Source organism: Talpa occidentalis, unplaced genomic scaffold (assembly GCF_014898055.3).
Source record: "Talpa occidentalis isolate TD23 unplaced genomic scaffold, MPIMG_talOcc4v2.1 talOcc4.2, whole genome shotgun sequence".
In the NCBI taxonomy this organism is placed as follows: domain Eukaryota; kingdom Metazoa; phylum Chordata; class Mammalia; order Eulipotyphla; family Talpidae; genus Talpa; species Talpa occidentalis.
This window is the reverse complement of record NW_023602073.1, coordinates 105,393,154-105,415,151: the sequence shown is the minus strand read 5'-3', so window position 1 is coordinate 105,415,151 and position 21,998 is coordinate 105,393,154. Positions and strand designations below refer to the sequence as shown.

General features: G+C 35.9%; 1 long non-coding RNA gene across 1 annotated transcript; it reads right to left on the bottom strand.

Moving 5' to 3' along the window:
* Positions 1-473: 473 nt before the first annotated feature.
* On the bottom strand, positions 474-19,143 carry LOC119253398 (uncharacterized). The gene is made up of 4 exons (XR_005127071.2): positions 18,921-19,143; positions 18,375-18,445; positions 1,013-1,094; positions 474-613 (listed from the first exon to the last, which is right to left on the bottom strand). It is a non-coding gene; the product is annotated as an uncharacterized LOC119253398 (long non-coding RNA).
* Positions 19,144-21,998: the final 2,855 nt, after the last annotated feature.

Genomic DNA, 21,998 nt, shown 5'->3' with positions numbered 1-21,998 from the left:
TGTGTTAATAGGATTAACCTGATCCTTGTTTGTTACCTTCTTATTGTTGAAAACCTAATCAATCAACCGGATTGCCCTTGCCGGTGTAGTGGGGGGTGGAGTAAGCATGAGACCAGGGTGGGTACTTGTGGTTTCTTAGAAGTCCTGAAACTCAAGCTACAAAACCCAGTCAGAGAGTACCCTGTTTACAAAACTCTGCATGCTTTCCTGCTACCCCAACTCTAAAGATCAGTTCTGTTAAATTAGGATCCCTACTTCTCACAACAGTGTGGCTCAAGCCATTTGCCACACCTACCCTATTGTGATTCACAATTAACATTTCTTGCTTGAAGCCTGTAATTTACTTTGTCAAATTTGTGTGAGAGAAATAGGTGGAAGCAAGACAAAAACACTTCAGAATCAGTCACAGAGTTATGATTGGACCAGAACAAAGGATACAAAAACTTGGTTAAAATAGAGAGAAAAGTCTTTCAAAAGTTACAGTTGAGTCAAATCCTGAAGATCTTGTAAATTATTCATAATTTTCACTTTATTTTGATAGCTTAAAAGATATTAATGCTAAACAGTAGAGTCAGAATCCAAGTGGCTTTCTGAGGTTCATTTTGGCAGTTATCTGTGGGGTAGATAAAATAGGGAGAAACAGGATACAAATAAATCCATTTGATGACTACTACAAAGATCCAGATTAACAAACTTTTTAAACAACTATAATTTTCCATGAGCTTCAATGTAGGAGGATATAATTTCATATAAAACAATACCTTGTTTCATATAAATCGTTTATTTCATAGCAAACTCTAGAAGTCAAATATTGAGTATTTTAGGAATGTTAGAGGAATAAAAGTAATAAAAGATCAGAAGTTCGAAGTAATAAAAGATCAATATTTTTAGTTATCCTACTTTACAGTATAGCAAACTCATAACTACCCAACTAAATGCGTTGAAAGTTCTTTAAGAAACAGTATAATAGAGTTTTTAATGGGAAAAAAAAAAAAAAAGGTCAGTTTCTCACCAAGAGAGGTTTCTGTCAAATGAGAGAAGAAATTCACAGTTCACTGCCTCTTCTATAGTACATCTTTTGCTCCTGTTTCTTGCTAGAGTTTGGGGCCAATAACAATGGCAGGTCGAGGAGGCAAAGGTCAAATTGCCATGAAGGTGATGAAGTAAATCATTATAGAGAAAAAAATAAACATAAAATGTATGAACAGAATTCTCCTGGTGTAAAAATTTCTAAAAAAAAAAACTGTTTGCAGCTGTCCTATTTCTCTTCTCACAATGTTGCAATCAATTCTTGATTACCTATACTAATTGGGGAAGTAGTGGTACATTAATCTCAAATTCATTTGTATGTGATGACTGACTCAAGGGCACTTGATAGCATTTGTGGTCTATTGAGATTCTTTGAAGACTATGTTCTAATGATCTAATACCAGTATTCTAACACCAATTCTTAGGAGTTTTAGAGTGCCCTTGAGAAAAATGTGAAAAGAAGTGAATAAAACAGAAAAATGTGTATTCCACTTTACTTCATTAACTATAAAGAACAGGATGGGAATGACAACATCAAATAAAATACAATTTTCACAAGGCTGTCCTGGGATGCACTGCTTAGGCAAAGTTGTGATTTTAGGTTTGTCATGGAAACAAATGCTTGTCTAAAAACTTACAGAAAATAAAATGAAATCTAAACCAACCTACTGTACGATGAAGCACTGCAAACAACCTTATCAATTCAAACTCTGAGTTTTGAGAACAATAAAGTCTGCCATTTACTGGTTTTAGATTAGTTATACAGAAAATAATCCAATAGCAGCAGTCCCTTCCGCCCTCTTTGTGTGTATGTTATCACAGGTAAGTTTATACTTTTTTTTAAAAAGATTTATTTTTTATTTAGACACGAGCTGGGGTACAGGCCAGAGTTGCGGGAGGGTGAGAGGATCCACCAGGGACAGAGTGGGGTGCAGAAAAGGCAGATGGAATGAAAGCACTACTGAAGGGAGCCCCAGGTGAGACAGGAGAGGTCTGCCATGCGGGACCTTAGCTGGCAGGCCGTGATGGAACCTGCACTGCAGAGGCTGCGGATAGCTTCTCAGCACTGCACTTAACCCACTGCACCACCGGAGAGGTCCAAGTTTACACTATTGATGAACACTCTATACAATATTTTCAGAAAAATCATGTCAATAGTTTTTTTTTTTTTTTTTAAGATTTGTTTATGATTACAAGAACTGGGGTACATGCCAGAGGTGTGGGAGGTGAGAGGATCCACCAGAGACAGAGCAGGGAACAGAAGAAGCAGATAGACCAAAGTACACTGTTGAGGGGAGCAGCGAGTGATTCAGGAGAGGTCTACTGCGCCATGTGGGTAGCTCCCTGGCCAGGGATCGAACTTGCACTGCAGAGGCTGCGGACAGCTTCACAGTGCTGCGCTCAACCCCTTGCACCACCAGGGAGGCCCAAAAGCATATCTATTGTGCCAATAATTTGCATAATTTGAGGAATTTCATCCATCCCCTAGAACACTCTCCACTCAGTGAGTTTTTTCATTGTTGTTGTTATTGTTGTTTGTTTTTGTGTCAAGTACAAGGCCTTCAACTTCAGCCAATGCTAATCAATAGTTACTAACACATATTGTGGAGAGCAAACTGCTATCTGAGTTTCGTGTATCTTCTAATCCTGTTGACTGGGAAAAGAAAATATCATTGTCACGCTAATAATTACAAAAAGAACACTAATACCAAAACTGATGACCCAAATTTTAATTTTTTTAACTTAAAAACAGACCTTTTATTTAAAATAACCAGGAGGAATAGATCAACTGTATTGATAGTGATGGATAAATAGGAAATCATAAGATTTTAAAAGCTACTTAATCCAAGACTGTAAACTCAGGTTAAATGTCTCTTGAGAATATGAAACTCTTAAAATTGAATCTACTTTAACTAAAACAGTGCTTGGACAGTGATATCATTCTCCTTTTAAAGCCTGGTACTACTTTTCTTCTGTTCAGGTGTTTTATCAATTTAAGGTTTTGTTCTGTTCTAAGTGATACAATGGGTGATTTTTAAGTTATTTTAAGAAGAGAATTAGATCCTTGAAGCCTGTGCAGGAAACCAAAGGACATAGTTAAGTGTGGGTATTTCACTTTTATGGGACAATGCTCTAGTGTCCCCAGTGATTAGGGGTTTTCCCTTCAATCACTGCCATCCTTGTGACAACCTGGTTACATATCTGGTATTATGTGAATTACAAAATGTGAACATCCCTATAAGTTAAATAAAGTTCATTTAAAATATAAAAGAATAGAGATAGTATAAAGAAAAATTAAGTAAAAATGTAGGCGGTATCGAAGTTGGTAAAAAACGTAATTGTTTTAACTGAAGATTACATATGAGAAAATTAAATGGCATTTATCCAATTGATATTGATTTTCTGGTTCATCTCAACACTCATAAAGAAAGGTGACTTTCTTCCTTTACCCATCTCTAGCATGCTTCTCAAGATTGTATCTTTGGCATTCTTCTCATTCTTCTATATGTACATGAAAAGAAAACACAACATAACAAAACAAAAAAATATACTATTTTCAGAGCATCAATATCCCTTTTGTGGGATACACACAATCATCCTGTGTTAGCATCATTACCTCTGCCACAACAGTGTTCAGGAGAGTACTACCACCAGGTCAACACTACCCCACTCTACCTTCAAATCACACCTCTGCACAATAGCACTTAGTAATACAGGACAAATTCCAGACAGTATTCTATAACTTAAAATATCTACATCTAATCTCCCTTTTCATATTTATTACTGATCCTCTCAACATGACCCTCATTGGCATTTCTAACTATAACTTGAACTTGCTTCTCAGAACAAACCATCATTTTCTTAACTTTGCCTCTATGCAACATGTACAAGCTCTTCCCTGTATATGGTGTACCTTCCTTTTGGAATTTTTTTTTTTTAAATTTTTTATGATGTGACCACTTCTTTCAATAGTTCATCCTTGACTTTCTAGATCTTAATATTTATTCTTTTCTCAGTCTCAATGGCAATTTATTTATTTATTTATTTAAAGAGTTATTTGTTTAAAGAGTTATTTATTTATACAAGCACTGGGTACAGTCAGAAGCACGGGAGGGCGAGAGGATTCAACAGAGTCAGAGCAGAGAGCAGAGTCAGAGCAGGCAGACTGACAAGTACACTGCTGAGGGGAGCAGCGGCAGGAGAGGTCTGTGCACCATGTGGGACCCTCACCAGGTGGCTGGTGATCGAACCGGCGCTGCAGAGGCTGTGGGCAGCTTCGCAACCCAGAGCTCAACTGCTGCGCCATGGGGGAGGCCCTGACAATTTATTTAATTTTACACTTTCATTTTGCATTAAAATTGTTTAGATTCCCTTTCTTTATTGAAAGTTCAGCCATTAAAAAATTGTTAAATCTCTGCCAATAGGTTGTCATTCATATTTCTCCACAATTTCATACTATCCTCACCCCAAACTTACCTTTGTCCAGGCTACTTTTTATCATAGCTTTCAGTTTAACAACAATTCCAGAATCATTCACTCATAGTTTTTCTCTTCATTAATGTTTAAGGGAGGAAAGTGTCATTGTAATGGGAATGAATGTGGGCAAATTCCTTTATGATACAACCAAGACGGGTTTGAATTTCACATCCAGTGCTGCCTAGCTACATGCCATAGTTACGACTTTTACCACCAAATTCCAAATTCAGTCCAAATTCCCTCATTTATAAATAATTGTTAGAAAAATTGTCATTCAGGATTTTTAAAATATAAATATATTAATGTGTGTAAAGTTCTCTGGCAGAAAGAGGCATTAAAATGTGAAAAATGTGTTTTCCTCATGTCTCAGCATAAGTAAAAAAAAAAATAGTTGAACTTAATTATAAATATGTACAGCTTTAATTAGAGTATTAAGATGATTCTTTCTTGATTCATACTTAATGATGTGAATATCCCAGTTGTCTCTCAAGTGAGAAACAAGGCAGTATGGTGAAAGAGACCTGAGTTCTAATCCCTATTGTGTTACTCCCTTGTTGTACAACTCTGAGCAAGTTAATTAATTAAACTATCTGAGTTACAGTTTACATGTCTGGGGGGGAAAAAAAAAAAGCTGGTGTAATATTGCTTGCCCCTCAAAGAATTTGTTTCAAGATTTAGTAAGAATGAGCTTAATGCACAGGTTTTCCAATGCACTTCTCAATGATTATTCTTGAAGAAAATAGTTCTCTGATTTGACTATTTCATAAAATTGAATAATAATGGCATCCAGTATTGTCATGAAACTTTGTGATGAAATCATTTCTAATTGTAGGCTCTAGAAAACATTTCACTTGCTACTGTGCCCCTCTTGTAAGGAGAAAAAACAAACAAAAAATTATCTATGTTAATATTTACAATCTTTATTTCCTCTGGTTTTGTTCCTAGTAAATTTTACTATATTTACATATATTTCTTTTTAGTCTCTTCTACTATTCTCATTGTTCACAACTGTGGCTGCATAATAGACTTATCTGAAGAGATCCAGAGAAATGATGAACACCTAGGTTACACTCTAGATCAGCTGAATCTGGAATCTAACAATTGTCTTAAACATCATCATGCATCAGAATCCTTTGGAGGGCTTCATAAAGCCAGTTTTCTGGTACGAACTTTCTGATTTAGTAAGTCTGTAGTGGGGCTCAGGTATTTGCATTTCTAACACATCCTCAGATGATGCCGACATTGCTGGTATAGGAAACTCTTGAGAATCACTGCACTAGAGACTAAAACTCAGATATCAGTGTTTTTATAAAAAGTCCTCACTTATGCCTAACAAGATTTGAGAACTCCTATACTGTTATTTCCTTGGTTCAGAAGCTGTGATTGTATAGCAACATCATTACTATTCAGCCATTTTCTACCCACAACCTGATCTGCTATCTTTGGTTTTGTTTGTCAAGCTTGGCTGATCACATCATCTATCTGATCATCCATGCATCCCTCCATTCATCCCATGCTTAACTATTAAGATAAATTCCTTGCCACCAAGATTTCAGGGTCTTATGGATAAGAGTAGACTAACAAAATTTTCAATGTAATTTAAATATGTTTAACTTTGGGTTATAGGATTGGAGAAAAAGGTTCATTTTGACTATACAGAGAACACTATGTTGAAGTCAAGTCTTGAATTTTAAATACAAATTTAAATGAGGCAAGTATGCATAACATTTCTAAAATAAATGTTTTATTATTTTTTCATGGAAGGATGCAAATTATGTTTATATATGTTCTTAGAAGACATAATTTACTATGAAATGTTTATCATTAATTGATCTAGGCTAACTATGGTACACTTGGATGGGATGTGGGTGGAAAGAAGACAAATAAATGTGGTCAAACTGTTACAGGGCAACATCCTGTCCCCCTGACAAAACTATACTAAAATTCAGTACAAGTTTTAAAGTCAATGTCAGCACAAATCCACATTCTATAACTCAGAATAATCCTTACTTAGCAAAAAGAGTAATAGGACAGAAGTGCAACAATTTTCATCTAAAAATTTATCGCAGCTATTTATTGTTGAGCCCCTCCACTGCCCCCACTGCACTTGGCATCCAGATTTACTTATGCCTGGGCAGTACTAGACGAGATAGGCTATAAATCAGGCTGCATTCCCTGACCTCCATTGGTGCTGCTGAAAGAATAATTAGCACCTGCCCCACAGGCTCAGATTCCAACTTTGCTGCCTATTTATGCATCACTCCAAGGAAAAAACAAACTACTTCTCTTGCCTGTTTTGACCACCTGCCACCCTATGCCTTTATCATTTCCGAAAACATAACCTTCAGTTGTTGTCTAAGGTGCAACAACCTAACAGCTTTTTAGAAAGACACAGTTCATGTGCCTATTCATCTGAGTGCTAAGTGCCAATTATATGCTTCTTTGTACTCCTGCCTACTTGCTAAATTGTTTCTTCCAGTTTCCATAGTCTTGCCATGAACAATTGCTGGTGTTGCCAAGTCTCCTTTTAAGTAAGTGAGGTGAATATACAGTTCAAATGTACTATGACAAACACAAAAATGCTTAATTTGTTCCAGTGACTCCAGCACAGAAGTAAATAGTATCTGCACTGCTCCTAACACCTGCAGTGAACATTCAAACCTTTCACCTGCTTCAGTCTCTAAATATTTGTCTGAAATAACTAAACTGGTTTGTGTTTACCAAGTTAGTTCCATTAATAATTTCAAATTAACCTCAACAAATTTACAGTACATAAAAAATGACACATGCCTTTTATAATGCATATAAGGTAAAAACATATTTGGGTAAATATATCAATTTCTAAATAGATACTTACAGAATCAGAGAATCATACAGCTTTAGAAAGACCTTGACTGTAATCTAATCTTAATTTTCATGTAAAGAAATAAAAACTCAATAAATTTGTATAACACAGACCCTTAGATGGAAGTATTAAAATTCTAGTCTTCCCAACTTCAATTGAGAAATATTTTTATGAAACATAATTTTCAAAGTGTTTCTTAAAAGTATTGCCTAACAAAAGCAAAGCAAATGTATAGAACTAAAATAAAAGTATGTATTATTGAATTAAAATGTCAGCTTGAAAGAAAATTTTAAAGTAGAACTTAGGCAGAAATTAGATGTTCCTATTTTAGCTGTTTTTTATGGTCACTTGCTAAAGATACTCATAGAGGGCCATTGTAATTTATTCATTTTGCCTTAATGATGCCATTTTCTACACTTTTAATTTGACGGCTGTATTCACTTGTCTCTTTGGAGCATCATAGACAGCTGCAGAAGAGAGATCCAACTGGATATTGGCAGGCTCCCACAGACATATAAGGTTGTTTGGGGTACAATTGCAGTTTAATTTAGGTTGAAGAGAAAACACACTAGAGTTTGCTTGTCAGGGATTTGGCCACATCTTTTGCTGAATATTTATGTGCTTCTGAATTTCTGTAATTCTTAGGAAATACATTTTTTTGTGTGTGTATTTAACATCCTGTATAACAAGGAGCTTGTATTTTCTCACAGTTTTTAAAATCTTTAGATTCCAAGGTTATTTAGTCCACGTATAAATTTCACAGATGAGAAAACAGATCCTGAGAGGTTAAGAAATAATTGCAAAATCGCACAGCTAGTTCATTGTGAAACTGAATTTCAGAATTCCCAGTTTATTCTAACTTCCACCAGAAAATGGTTTTGTAGTAGATATTAATAAGCAACCATCATTTTTTTGAAAAATAATGCAAAAGTCATAAATTCTTCCTTAACCTTTTATGTCATCCAAATCACCAAAGTTCTCTTATAATAAACTGTGGTAATATAAGCCATTTAATAATTGTTTTCTACTCTATTTTGTCTAACTGTAGTTAGATCTTCTTTATATACCTAAGAGTCTTAGGTTGAGACTGTGAGAATTCATCTTGTACTCTCGTCCTGGTACTTTCTTTGTCTTCTTTTTTTTTTTTTTTTTGAAAGATTTAGTTTATTTATTTATACATTCAAGAACCAGAGGTGCAGGTTGGGGTGGTGTGTGTGTGAGAGCATTCACCAGAGACAGAGTGGGAAGCAGAACACGCAGATCTACTGAAATACAATTCTGAAGGGGAGAGGCAGGAGAGACAGGAGGGATCTGCTGTGTCATGTGGCTTACTTAGCTCCCTGGCTGGAGATCGAACTTATGCCACAGTGGCTGGTGATATCTGTATAGCTTTGGGACTTTAACCCCTGTGCCACCAGGGAGGCCCCTTCCTGGTACTTAGCGTTATGCATTATGCAACTGAGTTAGCTAACTTCTCCTTGAACAGTTTTAGTAGTGGGAAATTTCTTGAGGTAAACTTTCCTCCATTATTAGGCAACTCCAATGGATTCAGTGATTATTTTATTCAATTAGTCATTAATTTAGATTTACTATGAACAAGATAGTGTGCTAAACACTAAGGAAATAAAATGAGAAATTAATAAAAATTGTTGACATTAGTAGTTTATGGTGCACAAGAAGATAAAAATAATACTTGTATGCACTTAAGCATAGTGCAAATCAAAACTGAGGAGTTCTGTAAAACACTTATATAAAGTAACAAGAGCTAATATTCCTTGAGTCCTTTTTCTGTGCCAGACACCAACGGTGTGTGGGTGGTGAGTGCTCTAGGAGGTAAAGACTGCCACCCTCCATTTATTACTTACTCATGAGGAAATCAAAACTCAGGATGACAATGGTGTCTCAAAGCCACACAGTGTGTCAGTGGTGGATGTGGAAGTTGAACAAAAATCTATTTCTAATCAATACTTCCTTGTTATAGTTTTGAGAAAATAAAGTTGTCAAAGCTGCTGGAAAGAAAGCTTAGTCTTGAATGAATATATCTTGAGGTGATTATGTTAGTGAAATATCCCAGAAAATGAAATACAGACAAGGGATGGTTTCACTTATTTGTGGAATATAAATAACTAAGAAAAAAACTGACAAAGCACAGCAAAAATAATTCTTAGACTCTGAAAGTTATGCTGGTACAAGAGGGAAAATGTGGGAGGAAGTAGGGCATGTGGCAGGGAGGCCATAGGACATCAGTATGGAAATTTTGGTGAAGGGTGAGTGAAGGGCACCTATGGAGCTGTGAAGACCTGCCCCACAAAGTATATGTCTATGTGAATGACTGACAAATTCATAAAATTTGAGGTTGAAAAGTGTTTCAGTTTCAAGAAAGCTAAATGAATGGAATAGAGGAAATGTAGGTTGCAATCAGATTACAGAGAACCTGGAAGACCAGTCTCAGGCATTTGTTGGTTATTGAGGAGCTACTGAAATTTTTGAGCATGATATATGATATAGAGAGAACTCTAAGATTACTAATTTCATAGGAGGTTGAGAAAATCTTGGATGAAACCAGAGAGGAATATAGTTTTGAAAATGCTGAAGACTAAGAAAGTGATTTTTTTAACCATGAATCAGCATATTTCTCCTTTATTTATTTATATTTATAAGAACTGGGGTCTAGGCCAGAGATGCAGGGGATGAGAAGATTCACCAGAGACAGAGTAGGGAGCAGAACAGGAGGATTTACTAAAATACACTGCGGAGGGGAGCAGCGGGTGAGACAGGAGAGGTCTGCTCCGCCACATGGGTCAGCTCCTTGACTGGAGATTTAACTCATCCTGCAGTGTCTGGCAATAGCTTCATAGTACTGAGACTTAACTCCTGTGCCACCAGGAGGCCCCCTGTATTTCTAACTTCTTGAGTGACAAAATGACATAAGGTTTTCACAATGTAATAGGTTACATGATAAAAAAATGTTTGTTTTGAGAATTCAAATCACAAAATATCAACATTGTCTAATGGCCAAATCGCCTAATAGACTATTCTGAAAACCAACATATAAATGAACATGTACTTTCAGGTCCCTTTAAAATATGCAAGTACTGGGCTTCCCTGGTGGTGCAAGGGTTTAAGAAGCAACCTATGAAGCTATCTGCAGCCACTGCAGCACAAGATCAATCCCCAGCCAGGGAGCTACCCACATGGTGCAGCAGACCTCTCCTGACTTGCCTGATGATACCCTCAGCAGTGTATTTCAGTCAATCTGCCTGATCTGCTCCCCACTCTGTATCTGGTGAATCCTCTCACCCCCTGCACTTCTGGCCTGTACCCTAGTTCTTGTGTACATAAATAAATAAATCTTAAAAATAATAATAACATATGCAAGAACTATTTGCATTAGTAGAGAGCAGCTATATGTCAGAATTATTAATGTTTTCAGGATTTATATAAATGTATTTTAAAAACTTGATAAATGTAGGATGCATAGTAATACAAGTTTGCATCTGATTATGAGAAAAATATAAGGATTATATGTGGACTGACAATAGGAGTACAGAAAAAAATAATTATGAGGTCCAGTGCCATAGTAAATTATTGTGAATTGATTATCTTATTATTAGAGAACTTATAACTTTTTTTTTTAAAGATTTATTATTTATTTATTATTCAGAAGTGCGGGAGGGTGAGAGAATTCACCAGAGCCAGAGCAGGGAACAGAACAGACAGACCGACGAAACACACTGCTGAGGGGAGAAGCTGGCACAGCAGAAGTCTGTGCCATGTGGGACCCTCCCCAGAGGCCAGGGATCAAACCAGCGCTGCAGAGGCTGTGGGCAGCTTTGCAGCCCAGCGCTCAAGTGCTGTGCCACCAGGGGAGGCCCTAGAGAACTTATAACTTTAGGACAAATATAACATTTATCCTCAACCTGTTTTCTGAAAGTACTTAAGCAACAAAACAACAATAAAAAAAAAAAAAAAAATAGTACTTACATTTTTACTTCCTTTATGCACATATTTTCATATTTCACATAAAAAACTGCATGCTATGGTAATCATTTTGTTGAACAACTGATCCATTTAAAATATATTCAGCATTAATGTCAAAAGTTCTAAGAATGCACATATTCTATAAATCATCAATTTTAATTTATTCTAAAGACAAACTGATGGGTAGCTGCCAAAACTTAACTCTAAGAATGTCTATTATAACCTGGCTTATACTAAAAGAAAATTTGAGGATTGATGAAATAAAAAATGGCCCCATAACTTAGAACTTATTTTTATAAATGTGTATTCCATAAATAATAAATAAATAAATAAATAATCTGAAAAAAAGCTATGCTATAATACAATAAATTGGGGTATTTTTAAATTATATGAACTAATATATATGATGCATTAATACCAGGTACATTGGGTGATAATTTTATTGTTTGGGATTTTTTAATGCCTTTGTTCATTTAGCAAATTCCCTGAATTAGAACATAACTTGGAAAGGCTATTTTTTAATAGATTTTATGTGACCTGCAGTGAATCCTTCTGATTTCCATATTTTGATGCTTTTTCACTTCACTGAAGTATTTCTCAATTGTTTTTAATAATGATTTCCATCTCCACATTTTCTTTTCGAGGTCACATTGGTTTACAACATTGGATGTGATTTAGAGGTATAGGATGACACCCAGAATACACATAATTCTCCTTGGATCTTTCATCTGTATGTCACAACTTCTCAATCATGGTTTTCCATATTCATTTTTCCATATTCATTTTAATTTTATTTTTTAAAATATATATTTATTTATGCATACAAGAACTGGGGTATAGGCCAGAGGTGCAGATGGTGAGAGGATTCACCAGAGACAGAGTGGGGAACAGAACAGGCAGATCCACTGAAATACACTGCTGAGGGGAGCAGGGGGCAAGACAGGAGAGATCCATATGCACCATGTGGGTAACTCCCTGGCCAGCCGGGGATCGAACTTGTGCTGCAGAGACTGTGGATAACTTCATACTGCTATGCTTAACCCCTTGCACCACCAGGGAGTCCCATGACTTATTTTACTCAGCATTCTCCCTTCCAGCTCCAGCGATGTTGTCACAAATGGCATGAGTTTATTTTTTGTGATTGCTGAGTAATATTTTATTGTGTATGCATACCAAGTCTTCTTGATTCACTCATCTATATTCACTCATCTATATAAGTATTTAGCTTGTTTTCATAATTTAGTTATTGTAAATAATGCTGCTATAAATTTGAGAGTGCAGGTTTGCTTTCAAATTAGTGATTTTGAATTTTTGAGGTAAATGTCTAGAAGTGCAATTACTGGGTCAAATCGCTGATTCATTTTTAATGTTTTGAGACACCTCCATATTGCTTTCCATAAGAACTTAACCAGTTTGCATTCTCACGGGATTTTTCTGCATCTTCACCAGCACTTGTTGTTGCTGGTCATTTGAGATGGCCATTCTCACAGGTGTCACATGGTATCTTATTGGGGTTTTGATTTTCATTTCTCTAACAATGAGAGATGGTGCATATTTTATCATGTGCTTGTTTGCAGTCTGAATGTTTTCTTTGAAGCTGTATCTGTTTAGTTTCCTACCTACTTTTGATAATGTTGTTTTGTTTTTGTAGAGTTTTATGAGTTCTTTGTATATCTTTGATATCAGTTCTTTGTCAGATTTAATATTTGGTGTGCAAATATTTTTCCCATTCATTAGGATGTCTTTTTATTTTACTTACAGCATTTTTTTTTTTTTTTGCTATACAGAATCTTCAACATAAGCTTTAGTGATGCCTTCAGGGATTCATCCCCAACAGCAAGGAAAACAAGAAAACATAAATAACTGGGACGTCATTTATTCTGAAGCAATCTGTAAGACATAAATTTTACCTCTAAACTATTCATTTAATTTTCAACATTGTTTACCTATCTTTAACTTGTATTATTTATATTCCCTTATGTATACTTCTTTTTAGTTATCTGTCCCATACATATTACATTGGTGTTTTTTAATCTTAATGTATATCCTCTTCACATTTGTTTCTCTTTCATGATGAGTTTCCACATATTATTGAAGATGCTAATAGATTTCTGAATAATTCTTTAAGTCCTTATAAATTACTATCAGAGGATTATGTGATCTTCTTAAAGTCTCTAAAATCATATTGCCATTACTGGGTGCTTAGTATAGTTTACTGGTTCTGCTTATTAACAGAGATGCTCTGAATTTTAAACAAGGCTCCTTCACAGACATAATTTATAAGCACATTGAAATGTACAATTTCCAACTTGATCTCATGAGACTAATGAGCATCAGGATTACCCTAGTGATATAGTGTACACTTTAATAGCACAGTAACAGTATAGTAAATACGGAAGTATAGTATTAACAAGATAGTATAGTGAGTTTTTAAGAGCTTGGATTTTATAACTAGAACTTGTATACCAGCTCTTCCATTTGCTAGCAATTTATACTTCGGCAAGTTACTTAAACTTTGAGGAGTCAATCTATTTATGTAATAAAGATACTTTCTTTATTGATAGAACCGAGTTATTGTACACAAAGTGCTTAGAATGAAACTTGCCATGTAAGAATTATTACAAAAATGTTGGTTAGTACTTTTATTCCTTTCCCCACCCTACCATTATTCATTGACTCTCTGGAACTCTAATCAGAGAAAGGATAAGAAAAAATAGTTTCACAAGTACAATATCTCTGACATCTATCCCAACAATAGCTTAATAATTATGGATACCAAACCCTTGGAGAAGTGACTTATCCCCAGGCTGTCTCAACCAACCCTCCTTCGCACTGTGTATGTCTAGTTCAGGTACATTTTGTGAGTTACTGGTTCCAGATAATTATTTAGAGATATAAATGTGATAGTGATGATAGTGTGAGGATAACACACCAGGGATTATTCAAAATACAATCTATAGGGCCTCCCTGGTGGTGCAGCAGTTGAGCGCTGGGCCGCGAAGATGCCTGCAGCCTCTGCAGCACCGGTTGATTCCTGGCCACCTGGTGAGGGTCCCTTATGGCGCACAGACCTCTCCTGTGGCTCGCTGCTCCCCTCAGCAGTGTACTTCTTCAGTCTGCCTGTTCTGCTCCCCACTCTGGCTCTGGTGAATTCTCTCATCCTCCTACTCTTCTGATTGTACCCAGTGCTTGTATAAAAAAAATAAATAAATCTTTAAAAAAATGCAATCTATACACTAAAGTAATGTTACTGATTTTTCCATATGTGTTTCCCCTTTTATTTTTCAAGTCAAAGAAGTGCCATTCACTTCTTATTCTCTTTCAGGAAATAGAAATGCTATGCCATGTTTTTGTCATAGTTTTGGTTATCTGATTGATTTTTTTGAGTTTTTGTAGATTTTTGCAATCCAGATTCATCACACTTGACATTAATAGAAATGTAATTGCCCCTCACACTTCCAGTTTTTCTGACCTAGTTGAATAAATATGTGACTGACTAAACCTTTCCAAAATGCCATTTTTCATCCAATTAATGTATAATATGTAACAAATGGTTATAAAATAAGCTTCTATAAGAAGGAAACCTTAACGTTTAGAATTAAGTAGGCAGTCCAAAATGGGTAGACAATTTTTGGGACCCATGAGATCTTTATTCAGAGACATAGCTTAATTCTACCTTTTTCTATAGTCTTCTAGTATGTTATTCTATGTACAGCTCAAGTTAGCCTGTTCCGCAGTTATGCTTCTATTCCAGGAATTAAGTAAAGGGAGAGCGCCTTTATATTAAGCAGTTATACCAGTAAGAGTTTTGCTAAAGAAACAACTAGAGGGAAAAACAATAGGTGATTTTATACATATATAATGTTATATATGTATAGTTATACATATTCTATATATTCTATATTTTATATGTAGTCTATTGTTTACTTCCTTCTCTATATGTACATTTTATATCTCATAAATTTATAATTTATAAAACTTATAATATAAATTTTATAACAAATTTATAATTAAAACATGCAAAATATATATTACATATTTTGACCTTTAAATTTATATATATTATAATGTATAAAATCTATTACAGTAGATATTTTATCTATATTCCTTGGGGTTATTGGGAAGACAGAAGTCAGAAATTTAGTAAGATAGGTGTATGTGTGTGTGTGTGTGTGTGTGTGCATGAGAGCATGTCATTTCAGACATCATACCTCATGATTTCCTGAGGAAAATTGTCACCCCCTCTAAAAGCAAAGTCCCTTGTCTCCCTTTTTAAAAGTTTTTTTTTTTTTTTTTTTAATAGAAGCATGTTTTATTTATTTATTTATTTGTTTGTTTGTTTGTTTGTTTTGTTTATACATGCACTGGGTACAGTCAGAAGAGCGGGAGGGTGAGAGAATTCACCAGAGCCAGAGCGAGGAGCAGAGCAGGCAGAAGGACTGAAGTACACTGCTGAGGGGAGCAGCGGGCGGCAGGAGAGGTCTGCGCGCCATGTGGGACCCTCCTCCAGTGGCCGGGGAGAAGCCGGGGATCAAACCGGCGCCACAGAGGTCGCGGGCAGCTTCGCAACCCAGCGCTCAACCGCTGCGCCACCGGGGAGGCCCTTGTCTCCCTTTTTAAATGTTGCTAAATCAAAAATCAAAGTGTCCACCCTCCCCTTCACTTACCATCCAAGTGTTCATTCATTCTCAAGGGAATGAAGGAGGACAAGCTAAAAGTAAGGAAATCCCATGTACGTATTTATTTCTCCTTCCATATAGCCCCCTGATCTTTTGCACATTTTTGCAGGGGTAGTTCTCCTAATAACCCTCCTTTCTAGTTAATAATATCCTCAGACTGGGGCCTCCCTGGTGGCGCAGCGGTTGAGCATGGGTTGGGAAGCTGGTTCGAAGCTCCCTGGCTGCTCCCCAGCCACCGGAGGAGGGTCCCACATGGCGCACAGACCTCTCCTGCCGTCCGCTGCTCCCCTCATCAGTGTGCTTTGGTCCCTCTGTCTGCTCTGCTCCCCGCTCTGGCTCTGGTGAATTCTCTCATCCTCCTGCACTTCTGACTGTACCCAGTGCTTGTATAAATAAATAAATCTTAAAAAAAAAATAATATCCTCAGACTGAAGCTTTGAAAAAACAAAACCACCTCTTGGCTTAACTATTAAGTCTCTCCATGACTGCAGATGCTAGCAGTCCCTGGTCAGATTCTTGTCTCAAAAACAAAACAAAACAAAACAAAACACAAATGTATGTATATATAGATTCAGATATGCATATATAAAAATAGTACAAGTATATATATAATTTATAATGTAAACTGTATTATATATCACATGTCTCATTTATACAAAAATTTGTTTATGCAACCCACAGAGCCACTCATCAGGAAGGGAATGTCTTGTGCAGGGTGGAATCCATGGGCAAGGACTAGTTACTCTCAGCATGATTTCTTCATTTCTTCTTCTCCTCTTTTTCACCTTCCATTTCCCCAACCCTTCTTCATTTTCTTCTCTCACTCCCCCTGTGTGCATGTGTGTGTCTCAAATACACACACATACACACATGCACACAATCAGTGCTGCTTTAAGCATTCCAACTGATTAAGGCAGACCCATGCAAATTATCAATTGATGAGGGACATTATTTAAATCTGAGACATCCCTTTACAGCAACACTTAGATTAGTGTTTGATTAAATAATTGAGAACTATAGCTTAGGCAAGTTGACATAACAAAAATTCCCATCATAGCAGGTTACTTGAAAATTATCCCTATTAATTCCACTCACTTTTTAATGTGAAAAATTAATTTCATAACCCATATTGTTGCAAAGGAGATTGAGAATAGTAGTCTATAACTGGACCATATCACAGCTAAAACTCTATTAGTGCCATTGCTCATTAAGTCTCTTAATTTCATTTAAAGCACTCTATAAATTGATGTTACTTTGTCTAAAAAAAATTACTTCTGCATATCTCTCCATTTGCTCTTTCAATTCCAATTATGCAGAAATTCTTATCCTTTCTTTATAACTTGTTTCTCCTCAGCTCCCATTCCTGACCATCATTCTTATACTTCTTTCCCTTTGTATCTTTTTTTCCTTAGCAGCAACAAAAATAGTTACTTTTTATAAGATTCATAATAAAAGCATTTTCGGGCCTCCCTGGTGGTGCAGCGGTTGAGCGCTGGTTTGCGAAGCTGCCCGCAGCCTCTGCAGTGCCGGTTCGATCCCCAGCCACCAGCGAGGGTCCCACATGGCACACTGACCTCTCCTGCTGCCCCTGCTCCCCTCAGCAGTGTACTTCATCACTCTGCCTGTTCTACTCCCTGCTCTGGCTCTGGTGAATTCTCTCACCTTCCTGTGCCTCTGACTGTACCCAGTGCTTGTATAAATAAATAAATAAATAAATCTTTAAAAAAAAAAAAAAAGCATTTGCTTGGCGCTTTTGAATTAATTCCACCCCAAACCCACCTTTCTCACAATTGCCATTCCTTCAGGATCAGATATATCATTTCTCTGTTATCATATTTGCATTTAAGTTTTTCTTAAAAATTTTCACTTTTTAAGTGACAAAAGTGACTTTTTCTCTCCATGTTCCCTTCCATTTCTCTTTAACCCTAGTAAAATAGATTTAGTAAAATATGATTCACTAGTTTAACAAAGTATTGAGTGTTGTTATAAAAAATATGAATGTTAGCAAGAGAAAACTGTCTTGTAGATTATTCATAGCAAAGCTAAGTATAGATTTAAAGCTTCTTCTTAGAATAAAAATTCACATAAATCCACGGAAATGATTTGTGAGAAAAGATGAGAAGTTTCAGTCAGAACATCAGGATTTGTTAGCATCTCTCTATGAGAGAACTGACAATTTGGGAGGAGGGTAAAAGATGAAACCATACTGAGAGCATGAAGGTAGAATTGGGGAGCAGGAAGAAAAAGAGAAGAGAATAAAGATCATGAATTTTAGGGTGTTTTTAGGAACCCATCTAAGTTTTATTCTGTTTGGATCAAAGAGAACACAATGGAAGTAGAATAAAAGGTTTTGCAATATTTACCTTATCAATGATCTGATTACCTGACTTAGGTAAATCTGACACTTGTTTCCTCCATGGACTCCTCTGAGCACCTTCAGAAGGTACAAAATATTAGAGGCATTTATAACATGTATCTTGCATTTTCTCCTGATTATTAGTGGACAGAAGGAGGGGTACCCTGAGACCCCCACATCTGCACATTATAAATGGGTTTCACCATCCATTGCATAAAGACAAATCATACTCAGTGTATAAAACTTTCAATAGAAAAGAACTTTGACACAATTAGTGTGTAATAGAGAGAAGAGAAAGAATATAGTTAAAATAGTTTCCCGTAAAGCATCCAAAGCTATCTGTCCCCTTGTGGATAAATGCCCAGCCAAAAAGGGCTACAGAACAGGGCCATGGAGGCCCAAAAGCCAGCCACCAGTCTAAGGTGTCTTCTGGTGAAAAACCATAACAAAGGGGCAGGAGGGGCCAGGCAAGTCTGGCAGGAAAGCAGCTAAATCAAAATACAAACCAAGATAAAGGCTGTCATTGTCAGCTTCCCCACAAGTCTAAACTTACCTACGTTTCTATCACTTTCAAGTGTCTCCTTCCCTGCTCCACAAGTCCCTGGTACCAGTTCAAGGCAGAGAAGCATATACACATGGCTTCTCTTTCACACATCTCTCCGCTCCATGTGCCTCCTTTGGTCGTCTCTCTTTCTTACTATTTTTTGTTTTCTTCTTCCTCTATTCTCAGTCCTCCCTACCTTCTCTAGCTTCTCCTCACTGCCCAGCTCCACCTTTCCTTGGGTGGGGCAGGGATTCTGGAACCTTCCCTTTCTATGGCTATCATATTGTTACATAATCACAAGGAGAAAAGAAGTAACTCTTTTCCACATGAAAACAAAGTATTGGAATGAACTAGGCCCTTTTGCCCTTTGCCATATCTTGACTAAGGTCTCCACAAAAATGCAAGAATTGCTAATTTCCTTAGGCAAAGTTCAAAGTCATGATGCAAACATAAAAAATACCGTGAAAGGAAATGACTATGAAATCATTGTCTTCTGTGTCCTAGGTAAGTAGTTTACTCATTAAAATGACCTAATCAAGTATTTTAAGTACTCTCTATCTTTCAGAATTCATACTCTGAGAGCTTTCTTCTACTCGCCTTCATAGTACGTACCCTCTTTTTAGGGTCTGATTTCTGGTTTCTCTTCCATAACTAAATGAATTTTAGTTTGGAGGAAGGTGATAAGGATGATTATAACTTATTTTTGTAGGTATCCATCCCACTTTTCTGAAATTTTACCAGAAGTTTTAATGTGATAAGAGGGCAATACTACCTGATGATGTGATATATGGATTGGTGTTTCCTGCACATACTTTATTTCATATATTTCATATTAGGATACATGTTTGAATATATATCAAAACTTTGGAGTAGAAGTTTAGAAAATTAGATTTGAAAAATAATTTCCCATTCCTAGTGCCTATTAGTAACATAAACAATATAGGATTTTCATATACTTTGCAAACTGTCAGAGATAATCCTCATCACGATCTTAATGTCTTCTTTCTGATAAAATTTTATGTAACTTATTGCCATTTCAGAGTACACATGTAAATGTTCTGAAAAACTGAAATTATATTTCTTTGTATCAGCATATGTCAGTTGTTTAATTTGATTGGTAGGGCAAGGCCCAGCCATTTCTATCAGCATATCCCCTACAAAGCTATGTCATATTACCACTGACCACTTGTGCATCTATTTATTCTTTTCTTTCTCCATTCCTGCATGTCTCCCTTTTTCTATAATCTCATTTTCTCCCTTCCCTGTGAATATTTATATCTTCATTTATGCCTTCATGTAACCGTGTAGAAAGCTGCTAAACTCTGTAATTGACTCTTAAGAATTAAACAGGTAGGCACCTAAATTTAGTACAAATGCTGACTGTACTCTGCAATTCTCAGCTAGATGATTTTGTATCTCATAAACAGCATCTCAAATATTCTACTATTTGTTTTTCTTTTTATTAAGGCAACTACTGGGTAATAAAGTGGCTATCTCCATCCTCTCAGCACACTTCAATGAGGCTACTTTAGCACCATGCGTGAGTTGGAAGCACTTCAAGAGACCCGGGATGTGGTGGAGCCCTGCCGGGGGATTATCAAACCATGTCCACTGAGAATGAAGAATTCGTCAGAAACACTGAATGGAGAAAATTAGGCATGAACTAAGAACCCAGAGGATTGTGTTACTTAAGGGCCATGAAATTACTTAGAAACTTAATTATGAAAAAGGATGAGATGATTCTAGGGTAGGAGGTCAAATTTGCCTTTTATAAGATGGAAGAAAATTCCTTTCACATGAAAAGAAATTCACTTGGCATCTCCATTAAGTATCTTATTATATATTTACTAATTAAGAGCCTGTTCTAACCTTTAAATGATGAATTACCAGTAAATATCTCCATGATACTCACATACCTAGTATAATTTCTTTTAGCGCAAAAGGCAGCCAGCATAGTACTATTTATTAAGAAGAGAAATTGAGCTCTTCATAAAGTCCTAGGAATGTGTTCCTCTGGCATATTCTAGACACAGATCCTTGAAAACACTCTATTAATAATGTGCTGAGATGGATCTGTGCCCTGCCCACTAATCACAGGATGAAAACATACATTCTTTTAGTTTTTTCATTTTTAATGTTTAATCTCTAAACGTAAATTTTCCCCTACAGAGAACATCAAAAGACAAATTCCCTTAGTGACATTTTACAATTAATTTTAATATCAGTGAACTAAGCACATAAATTCTTCTAGTCCTAGCATATGCAAATGTGTTTCTGCATATCTTTGAAGTAGCTGTTATTAAATGCAGATACCATCTCTGCTTGGGGCTGAGCATTAACATAGTTTTTACAAAATAACAAAAGATGCTGTATTTTATTTTCTAGATGGTTTGTTTAATACAATAAATTTCCTTAGATAGAAAGTATAAAAATGCTGTAACTCAAATTCCATAATTTATACTCATGGAATGTGTCTATGTATGATTAAAGAATTTAAAATAATTAAAGTCAATATCTTCAATGCAGAGAAGAAAGCCTAGATAAAATGCATCCAAAATAAAAAAAAAAAGTTCTACTTAGAAAAATTGAATTAGATGTTATAAAATGAATTATCTAAAGTAATAAAATGTTTACAATAGTTTATGCATCTGTGTCCATATTCTGGTAATATCCCCCTTTCTTAATGAAGATTCACCAAAGAAATAGAAACAACAGGATGGAGACTAGACATAGATATAGATGATACAGACATAGATATGGATTAATTGAGAGAATAAAGAACAGAGACACACATTCATAAAGGTGAGTCTAGGTAAAAAACTGAGACTGCCTAAATGCACATCCTCTGAGTAAGAAGAAATAAATATTATTCCCAAAGGAGAAAGCAAGTAAACTTTCCTGCTTTGGTATTATCTCTTAAATGGGTGGGAAATCATTAGAACTGAGCTTATGTTTCCATTAACCAATATTTATGGTTCAAAAAATTCCGAACAGAGAATTTAGTCTAAAATGATTATCCAATAGTAGTAATTCTAGATGCTTAAAAGAAATATAGGCAAATTCTTCCAGAAGGAACATATGTTTTGG